This window comes from Akebia trifoliata, chromosome 1 (genome assembly GCF_017979445.1).
Source record: "Akebia trifoliata isolate Shusen 1 chromosome 1, ASM1797944v1, whole genome shotgun sequence".
NCBI lineage: Eukaryota > Viridiplantae > Streptophyta > Magnoliopsida > Ranunculales > Lardizabalaceae > Akebia > Akebia trifoliata.
The window spans coordinates 15,264,212-15,275,715 of record NC_141375.1 but is presented as its reverse complement, the minus strand read 5'-3'; positions in this window follow the sequence as shown (position 1 = coordinate 15,275,715).

Here is an 11,504-nt window from a genome sequence, read left to right as displayed (position 1 = left end):
TTAATATCTTTATTTGTCTTTATATATTAATAGGTTAGGAGATTTTTTTTGATGCCTCTATTTTGGTTTTTTTTATTATTCTTGATTTTTTTTATTTTTTATTATAAATTTGAATCAATTCACCAATTTTTAAGGTATACGTGGCACTAATGGCAACTTTTAAGTTTTCAAAATATTAATGGATCGATCCACCCATTTTTAGATTGATTGAATAATCTCGCACATATCAAGTTAGTGGATCGGCTCATTGGGTGTTAATATCTATCGAGTCAATTCATCGATTTTTGAGGTTATTGGGCCAAATCATTAATGTTGATATTAATTAATTCGTAAACCTTTTCGTGTATACAAAAAATTAAAAATCAATTTTCCTCAATAAAAAAATCAATGAGTCGACTTATTAATTTTCGTGCGCATTGAAAATTCCAAATCAAAATTTTTTATGAAATGAGCGTATGAGTCAACTCACTGAGTTTTTGTGTGCATTGGAAGTTCCAAATTGAGATTTTCTATAAAATCAGGCATGTGAGTCGACTTATTGATTTTAATACACGTAGCATTTCAAAAATCGAGTTTTTTTGATAAAAAAATTGTGAGTTGACTCATTGATTTTAAAACATGTGACATTTCAAAAATCAAGTTTCTTTGATAAATGTTGATAGATTTATTTGATAAATAATTTGTGGATTAACTCACTAAGTTTAACACACGTGAAAATTCAAAAATCGGATTTCTTTGGTTAAAAACATGTGAGTCGACTCACTGCTTTTAATGCACGTAGTGATTCAAAAAATTGATTTTCTTTAATTAATAATGTGTGAATCAACTCACTAATTTAGTGTACGTGGCAATTCAAAAAAAAAAAATCGAATTTCTTTGATAAAAAATGTCGTCAATGAGCCAGTTCATTAATTTTGTATACAGCGCATTAAAAATTTATTTCACATTCTCCTAAATATGACTGAATCGATTCATTAAATTTTTGTGCCACATATGCTTTATCAATCATAGGATTCCATTATGCGAAATTCAAGAATCCATGTAATTTTTTAGCCATAAGATTTGTTTAGTAAATCTGATGCAATTTGATGATGATGGGACCCTAGTTTGACTTTTAGTGTTTGAATGTTGACCATATGATATTTTTGGATCGCAGTAGAGACTGATCTTCTTGATCAGGCGGGTTCGGTACCTAACACCTTCCGAAACCCGTAACCTGACCCTTTACCCATCTCTCTGATCCGTGGACCGACCCATATCCATTTGGAGTTAATTTTGGTTCCTAGACTTAAGCTAGGTGGCGACTCCCTATTCTTTTAAAATCCCCGAGATACATAGATCGGACCCCTATTCGTTATTTAGCGGACGGCCGGGTCGAGGCGATTTTAATAATCTGAGCAAAATCTGAACAAAAACTGAGCATAATCTGAGTAAAAGTTGAATGTCTTACTCTACCTACTCGGGGTAAAAGAGTAATAAACTAATTTTTTAAGGAGTCCTACTCTACCTACTCAGGGTGAAAGAGTTATGAACTATTTTTCCGAAGAGTCCTACTCTACCTACTCAGGGTGAAAGAGTAATGAACTATTTTTCTGGGAGTCCTACTTTACCTGCTCGAGGTGAAAAAGTAATGAACTAATTTTCTAGGAGTCCTACTCTACCTACTTAGGGTGAAAGAGTATTGAACTAATTTTTTGGGAGTCATACTCTACCTACTTAAGGTGAAAAGGTAATGAACTAATTTTTTGAGGAATCCTACTCTACCTACTCGGGGTGAAAAAGTAATGAACTATTTTTCTGGGAGTTCTATTCTACCTACTCGAGGTGAAAGAGTAATGAACTAATTTTCTAGAGAGTCCTACTCTACCTACTCGGGGTGAAAGAGTAATGAACTAATTTTCTGGGAGTCCTACTCTACCTACTCGGGGTAAAAGAGTAATGAACTATTTTTCTGGGAGTTTTACTCTACCTACTCGGGGTGAAAGAGTAATGAACTAATTTTCTAGGAGTCCTACTCTACCTACTCGGGGTGAAAGAGTAATGAACTAATTTTCTGAAAGTCCTACTCTACTTACTCGAGGTAAAAGAGTTATGAACTATTTTTCTAAGAGTAATGAACTAATTTTTTGGGAGTCTTATTCTACCTACTCAGGGGGAAAGAGTAATGAACTAATTTTATTGGAGTCCTACTCTACCTACTCGGGGTGAAAGAGTAATGAACTAATTTTCTAGGAATCCTACTCTACCTACTCAAGGTGAAAGAGTATTGAACTAATTTTTTGGGAGTCCTACTCTACCTACTCAGTGTGAAAGAGTAATAAACTAATTTTTTGAGGAGTCCTGTTCTACCTACTTGGGGTGAAAGAGTAATGAACTAATTTTATGGGAGTCCTACTCTACCTACTCAGGGTAAAAGAGTAATGAACTAATTTTTTGAGATGTCCTATTCTACCTACTCGGGGTGAAATAGTAATGAACTAATTTTCTGGGAGTCCTACTTTACCTATTCGAGGTGAAAGAATAATGAACTAATTTTTTGAAGAGTTTCTACTCTACCTACTCGGGGTGAAAGAGTAATGAACTAATTTTTTGAGGGAAGCAAACGGGAGATTAACATCGTATTTGACTTTTTCTTTTAAAAAAACAAAGAGTTGGATTTTATGAAGGTCCGGTCAACATTTTAACTTGCTTTTGAATCTTAGGGTTTTCAACAAATTGCTATCAAGAGGGTAGCCTTTTAATTCAGTGTCAACCCTATCCTTTGGAGTTGATTAAGCTTCAGAACAAAATGCCTCAAGTTTGACAAAAAAATTACACTAGGAATAGTTGAATTCAGTTTGAAAAAAACTGCCCCTAGTGTAATGGGGAAAACTACATATTTTAGAAAAGGAAAATACCCCTTGTTTTAAAGATTTGAAATCTCTTACTATCGCAAGCGCAATAAAGATTTAACTTTTATCTTTGACTTTTTATATTGAAAATTCTGAGTCTGGCTCAAAAAAATTGGAACAAAATATTTCTTTATGAAATTCATCATAGAATCTGTTATTTCTCCTCATCGGTTCACTTAGGAACATGAAGCTCTTCAGATCAATCATAAACGAGATACTTGTATCCACTGAGTCTATATTTGATTTAAATTGGATATTGAAACTTCATCATTTGGACTTTTAATGTTTCGGCTTGGATCATTTTTTAACTTTTCAACTCCCCGGAGATTTTTTTTTCTGTTGCTCTAATTTTTGCCTAGATTGCCCTTTCAGGTTTTCAATCTAGCAGGCTTGCTCTAACTTTTGCCTAGACCGCCTTCCCAGGTTTCGATCTAACGAGCTTATATATTTTTTATTTTTACTCTGATTATTGCCAAGGTCGTCTTTTTGGATTTTCAACCTTGCGAGCTTACCTTAATTTTTGCCTAAGTCGCCATTTCAGGTTTTCAACCTAGCAGACCCCATTTTCTTTTTCTTCCCTTTTGAATTTCTTGAGATATTGTCTGAACATTTTTTGTTACCTTCCTTGATTTTTTCACACAGTACTCTAAAGGACTTTCATGGGTAAGCTTAGGACTGGTGTAGCTTGATTAACCAACTCGTCAACCCGATTGCGACGGTTCCCAATGATGGATGATTATTCCAATGTTTTATTTGTTACTAGATATGTTTCAAAAATTTGGATGAGGTATCTCAAACTAATAAAATTGCAGAAACCACGCTACGCTAGAAAAATATAACCTCAAAAAACATAAAAATCATCATTTTGCAGACAAAAAGAAGCTTTACAATAAAAATCACTAAAAAATGACTAAATTACCAAAATACCCCTAACATCAAAACATCCTTAGAGCCCCCTTATGCTTAGGAAAACCCTTTCGAACACATAAAATAACAAAATGAAATTAAATAAATCATATCGTCAATTTTCACCAAATTTGATAAAATTACGAAAATACCCCTCATAAGGTTGACAATCATTTCACGCCAAAAAATTTCATAAGTGACACAAACCAATAATCCCATTGAACTCCTTACGAAAAATCGATTCCAAAACATCCAAGAACATCGAAAAACAACCTGAAATGCAAAAGTTATCTTTAGGGGGCAAAATGATAAATTTTCAATTTTAACAATTTTAAATTTCAAAATTAATAAATAAAACAATAATTAATGTAAAATGAAACATTAATAAAATTAATTTAAAAATCTGAACCAAGAAAATTAATCAATCAAGTCCTGAGGCAAAATTGTTGATGGTTGCCCATTTATTTAAGTGGAGCCCCATGATATTTATTAAAAGACTTTTGCATCTGGGGGTCCAAATAATTAAAAATATAATTAGGGGATTCTCCACAAAACTTAAAAATATATTCTTTCATTGTACACAAGATTAAAAAACCTAATTTCAAAGACCAAGTCAATCTCATAAAACTAAAGTCAAAACCTAATTAAAATCATAATTTAAAGAAACATAGTCAATCAAATAAGACTTAAGTCAAAACCCTAATTCACCTTACCTAAAAGGAGACCTAGTCAAACCCTAATTCTTCCAAAAAAATCTATAAATAGGAACCTCCTCAACCCAATCTCACAGGTCAAAATAAACCCTAGAATAAGTAGGTCAAAAAGTCATCATTGCCTTCCCCAAACCCTAATTTTAAAGCTCTAACTCCATACCTATCATCCAAACCCCAGTTTTTACTAAAAAAATACCCAGAAACATTCAAAAATCCTTCAAAAAATATAGAAAACACTCAAATGTAGAAGAAATATACTTCAACTTAGAGATCAAAAATAGATCTAGTGATGGAGGGATAACAAGAAAACTCATACAATGACATTCTCTGTCAGTACTGAGGGAGCCGTCGTAATCTGCTAGGTAATTATTTTTATTAATTTTAGGTATATTTTACAATGTAGCATTATTTGGGAAAAGTAGAGATCGATGTTTGCCGGGCGGGGTTGGTGCCTAACACCTTCCAACCCAGTAACCTGATCTTCGAACCTATTCTCTATATAGATCAGTATCTTATTTGTTGATAGAGTCAATATTTGGTTCCTAGACCATAATAATTTAGTGGTGACTCCCAAACCTTAAAAATCAAAAGGAGATCCGCACACCCCGCGGATTAAGGGCGCTTTCAACCGGACATAAAAAGAAATGAATTTTAAGGCTCAAAAACCCGAGTGCCCCTTGTGTGGCATTTCTTTTAAATTATTTTCTTTTTCTATGAATTTTCTTCCCCATTTTGACAATATTTTTTTTTTGTAGGGGAATCTATTATATTCATTTTGATGTAGTCGGGCCTGAAGTAACTTCTCAGGTTGCCTACGTACCCCAGAATTTTGGGATCAGAGTAAAACGTAGTTTGAATTTCCCCTCCCCTGGGTTGGGTGATCAGGCTGAGAAAGAAAATAACTTTTTTTTTCAAAAAAGGCTGCAAAGGACTGAAAAAGAAGATATTGAACTGGGTAACAAGAAATTGATTCGGCCAAAGATGGCCTCCTTAAATGTGGTACCACTTGATTTGGTCAAGGTTGATTGGTTATGGTAGTTCAGTTCCATCATGATCTTAAAGTCTGACGGCTTTTCCAAGCAGTATGAACTTATCTCTTCGATTAAGTTCAAACTTCCGCCTATAGTCAAGGAGGAGTATTCAATTTTCTTTGAAGTCTGATGATTAAATCCTTGACTTGTAAGTGGCGAACTTTGACTTTCTTGTTAGACGTGCGAGTGACTCTTCTTTGATAAGTTTGCATGTGGTACAGAACTCTAAGTTGTTTTTTTCAATCAAGTTTAGTTCTTCGTACCCTTGACAGATCTAATTTGCATTTGACAATTGACTTTCCTTTCATATCACATAACAACGAGTATTACAGCTTTCGTAGAAGATCGAGTCGAAGTTTGACATGCTAAGGGTACAAAATATAATTTCTTATATCAATCTCAATGTGACTGACACCTCTTTTATGATGATAGTTTTCAAGATCTTTGTTGGCCACTTTAATATCTCCATTGGTCTTATTTTGGAAGCTCTATTATGTTGAGAAGTCCAACGTTGATATATTTCGTAACTTCTCATCTGATTATGTGAGTCCATTTTGGTATGTACATGTGATGTTTCCATAGGACGAGTATATATTTCGTGTTGAACAACACTTAAGCTTAACCAACATATCTTCATAGGACCTACGAGCAAGTCTTTTGCATTTTCTGAATAAATTCATCATCTCTTTGTGTTCTTCTGGGGATGAGTTAGTTCCACTTTAAATTTTTTGAGAATTATTTTTTATTCCGAGGTCAATGACCTTCGCTTATTTGATTAGAGGTCAAACAAGACATTTATCTCCTCATTCAGGAGGGGATTCCTTATTAGGGGAATTTCTCCTTGAAGTCAGTTTATAAGTTAATTCATTAATGCGCTCGAAGTATTCAAAAATTTCGTTTATTCAATTGAATTCAGATGGGCCGTCTAATGCCATTGCAAACTCGACAAACTAACTTGACTCAAAATAGATTTTTAAAAAAAGACAGACTTGATTGCTGCATTAATAAAAAAGAACTGGACTCAAGACTCAAAAACTAGAGACAACAATGGGCTTGATTACAGACTGAGAACTCAGGAAATTGTTTCCAAGCAAAATGATTGAGTCTTCTGCTCTAGATTTTTCGTCTTGTTCAAACTTACTTCTTCTCCCTTGGCCAAGGCTGCATTTGGTGGGCGAGAACCTTATTAGGGACCATCACTCTAGTAAGAGGGGGGCTGGGAGACTTATGATTGACTAAGTGGATGAGAAAGACTGGGTCAAACGAGAGTTGAGTGTTGGATACCATGTTCAAAGTCTGAGGAGGTTGGTAAGTGGTTTGAGGGTTGGTGGTAACATTTAGCTGCTCAGGGGTAGGGACAGTAACCTTTTTGGTGTCAATGAGATCTTGAATTATGTGACGAAGGACGACGCAATGATCAGTAGGATGATCAAGATTATGGTAAAACTTACAAAATAAGTTAGGATTGTGAGAAGTGGGGGGCGGATTTGGTAAAGGTCGAGGTTGGAGAGGTGCAATGAGCCCTTTACTCAATAGTTTTTGAAAGACAATGCTCAAAGACATTCCAAGATTGGTGAATTTCCTACGTGGTCAAAGTTGACTAGGGTTAACTTCGTTGGTAGACATGGTGGTAGATTGGACAGGGATAGCAAATGTACCGGCTACATAGGCATGATTAGCGCTAGGCTTGGAATTAGTGAAAAGCTTTTTGAGCTTATCGTCAAAAGGATTGGAAAAGACCCCGGAAGCAAAGGCAGCTTCCAGTTGGCTACCGACTTACAATAGAGACTCGAATGTAGGAAGGTATTGGGAGATTAGATGTTGAGCATACCCTTACAAGAGATTTTTTAAGATAATAGCCACTTGTTCTTTTTCTGAAGGTTTAGCCAACATTTGTGTAGCCTTGGCCCTCCAGCGACCAATGAAATTAGTAAACGTTTCCCTATTCTTTTGTTTAGTTGACTCAAAATCCCTTCTTGAAGTTTCAATCTCGGTACTATATTTGTACTGGTTCCAGAAAACTTTTGACATTTTCTCCCATGTACCTACTGTAATTGGATCTTGAGATATCAACCATTGTAGAACTGATCCTGATAGAGTCCGCTGAAATAGCAATATCATCTATTCATCACTGAGCCCCATAGTACGCATGTTAGTAACATACACCTTAAGATGCATTTTTACATAACCTACCCCACTGAACTTGTCAATTTTAGGCATCACATATTTCTCTAGCAAATGAATTCTAGGGATACGTTTCAGAGTTTCAATGTCTGCTGCAATTTCATCAATACCCTTTATACTCTTCAGAGTTGACTTCAACTGAGACATCTTGTTCGCTAACACATGATTTTTATCAATATGTTCTTCATCTCTATTAAGTTCAAAGACCTCATGTGCACGTCTCATTGCATTTTCTTCTATCATTTTTTTCCTTTTGGGTCGTCAAGGGGATTGCCCGTTGATTTTGAAATTTGTTTTAAAACTTCTAGTTTGCCTTTTATATTGTTGATGTCAATAGCAAAGGCTGCCAAAATCTACGGATCTCTGAAAGCTCAGATTTTAAAGTCATTTCTGCCTGTTGACTTGGTACTGACGTTCGTTCTAACCGACTGGACTTACGATTCCAACTAGGAGGTGGACGTTTGAGTTTGTGTGCAATGATAATCCTAATAACCCCATTAAAGGTGGATTACTAGTTTCAGACCCTAGAGTAGGCTTTTAACAAATAGAGGTTCCTCTTGATAGCATGGGTTAAGTTAACCCCTAGATTCAAAATCTTTAACCAATGAAATATTAGATGAAGATGATTTACTGATCTTGTTAAGTATGAATATTCAGTCCATTGAATTAAACTGACCGATGCAAGGTGATTGGGACTATGTTCCTATTTGAGTTTGGGCCAGTTCCAATGGATCTGAATATTCCACTTATATCACTTCATCCAATCTTTTTAAGTCAATTAGTTCAACTGATTCATATGTTGATCTATAAGATCCATTTATCAATTGGGCTAATTGGTTTAACTTGATATTGACCAGTAGGTCTCATCAATTAAGTCTATTGGGTTGGATCGATATTATGGGTTCAATTGGAGTAGTGTGGACCAGTCCACCTACTTACCTTTTGATTGGATTAAATAGAGCAACCCGGTAACACCCATAGTAGGTTCGGGTCGTGACCTATAGGAAGACTTTTAGACACTAGGTTTACTACGTGCAATGCAATTTACTTAGCCCCCATTGCTCAAGTGCACCAATATACCTCTCGAGCGTACCCAATCAGACGGTATGTGGTGACTTGGTTTGATATACCATATAGGTGATAATTTAAAACTCCAACCCACTTCTCTAAAATAAAAAACAACTAGTTTAATCCCTAGTTGAAAGGTGGGGCGCGATGCTTGAGCAAAGGCACTCTTAAATCACCTCTCTTCTAGAATAGAAATAGTCTATCCCCCTAGTACCGCAATACATCGGGGCAGGATCTCACTTAGGTACTAGTTTTGACCAAGAAGTGTAATTGATGAATTTAGATTATCTTTGGTATACTGTATAGGTACGAGTCTAGGGTTATAGCTTTTATAAATGGTTTAGCATCTCGCGAGAGGACCAATCACGTACTAATACTATGTTGGCAAACGGGACATGTGACTATGCGGCTTACAATAGGTCAAAGGCTCACGTCGCTCCAGCCTGGGTGTATCAATATACCTTTCAGAGTCACCTGATCGAACGGTACTGATGCCTCAGTTTTATATACCATAAAGGTACGTGACTGGAGTTGTGATTTTCATGCATGACGTCACATCTCACGAGGAGACCGGACCATACACTAGTGCCACATTGGCTATTAGGGACATGCAAGCGTGCAATGCAACAAAATAGACGTGATAGTAGTGTGTGTAAAACAGGTTGGGGTGCGCCCGGAGCATTTTTCAAATAAATGAGCCCGTGAGCCATATCAGACCATATAAACAAGGATATCACAAATATTAATCAAAACAATACAAACCCCATATCAACATTAAGATCAAAGTAAGCATATCAATATCTATTAAGATCATAACATACTAGATGGGCAATCACAGAATATTCAATCAGATCCAACATTGAAACAGGCATAGAAATTTTTTTTTTTTAAATGAACCAAAATAAATTTTTTTATTTTTATGATTTAATCAAAAATCACTTTGGGTGACCTTAAATAAATCGAGATTCTCAAAGAGTATTGAATTGAGGATAGATTGATAGTTGTGGAAATGGGGAGTGATGAACATTTTTTTTATTTTGAAAAAGAAAAACTATATAAAAAAACATCGCACAAAAAAAAAATCGAAGGGAAAAGTCATATTGCCACACCAACTCGTTAGCAATCAAATACAAAATTAGCAAACATCTTGATATGATGTGTTATAAGTAAAAGTTGCTATGACAAATAGGAAAATTATTCTCTTTTAACACCATTGGGGATTGCCAAAATTTTTTTTTAATTATGTTGCTGCCAGCTATAAACACCTCATTTTCGCATTTGCCTGATTAATCAACTCGTCAACCCGATTGCAACAGTTCCCAATGATGGATGTTTATTCCAATGCTCTATTTGGTTACTAGATGTGTTTCAGAAATTCGGATGAGGTATCTCGAACTAACAAAACTGTAGAAACCACACTACGCTATGAAAATATGATCCCAAAAACATAAAAATCATCATTTTTCAGACAGAAAAAAGTTTTACGATAAAAATCACTAAAAAATGATCAAATTACCAAAATACCCCTAATCTCAAAACATCCCTAGAGCTACATTACGCTTAGGAATACCCTTTCAAACACATAAAATAATAAATCGAAACCAAATAAACCATTTCGTCAATTTTCACAAAATTTGACAAAATTACGAAAATGCCCCTCATAAAGTTCACGATCATTTCGCACAAAAAAAATTCATAAATGACACAAACCAATATTTTCATTGAATTCCTTACGAAAAATCGATTCCAAAACATCCTGGAACATTGAAAAATGACTTCAAACGTAAAAAGTCCTCTCCGAAGGCAAAACGACAATTTTATAATTTTAATAATTAAAATTTTCAAAATTAATAATTAAAACATTAATTAATGTAAAGTGAAATCCTGATTAAAATTAAAATCAATCAAGTAAGACTTAAGTCAAAATCCTAAAATCTAGTCAATTAAGTGAGACTTAAGTCAAAATCCTAAAATCAAGTCAACAAGTAAAACTTAAGTCAAAATCCTATATTCTAGTCAATCAAGTGAGACTTAAGTCAAAATCCTAATCAATCTAATAAAATCAAAGTCAAACCCTAACCCTAATAGAATTCTAATTAAACTCTAAAATTATCTAATAGAATTCTAAGTAAACTCTAAAACTATCTAATAGAATCCTAATCAAACTCTAAAATTATCTAATGTAATTCTAATTAAACACTAAGGTGGTGTTTGTTTGCGCTATTTTTCAGTGCTTATTGCTGAAAAAAATTAAATTCAGCACTTTTGTCAAAATAGCGCGTTTGTTTACTCGTGCTTATTGTTAAAAATAAGTGAAAAAAATTCAGCACTATTTTGATGTTGAAAAAAAGTGTTGAAGTGGTAAGCACTTCGCTTTTTCAACACGGACAAGTATGCCCTTTGTTTTTTTGAGCATGGACAACTATGCCCTTATTCTTAAAAGGATATTACCTCTTATATCCCATGGATAAGTATATAGACACCCCACAAATTAATAAACCCACACCATAGCTAAATTATTTTGTCTTATATGGGTTAAAAATTTTTGGAATGAGTTGATTTTTGGTGAGGATGATCTCTACAATGAGGAGATCATTCTCACAAAAAATCAGCACATCTTGAAACTTTTAACCCTATCAAAACAAGTTTAAGAATCGTAAATTGTCCATTTTTTTTTTAAACTATTTTTAACGAGTTAGAAGTTTCAAAAT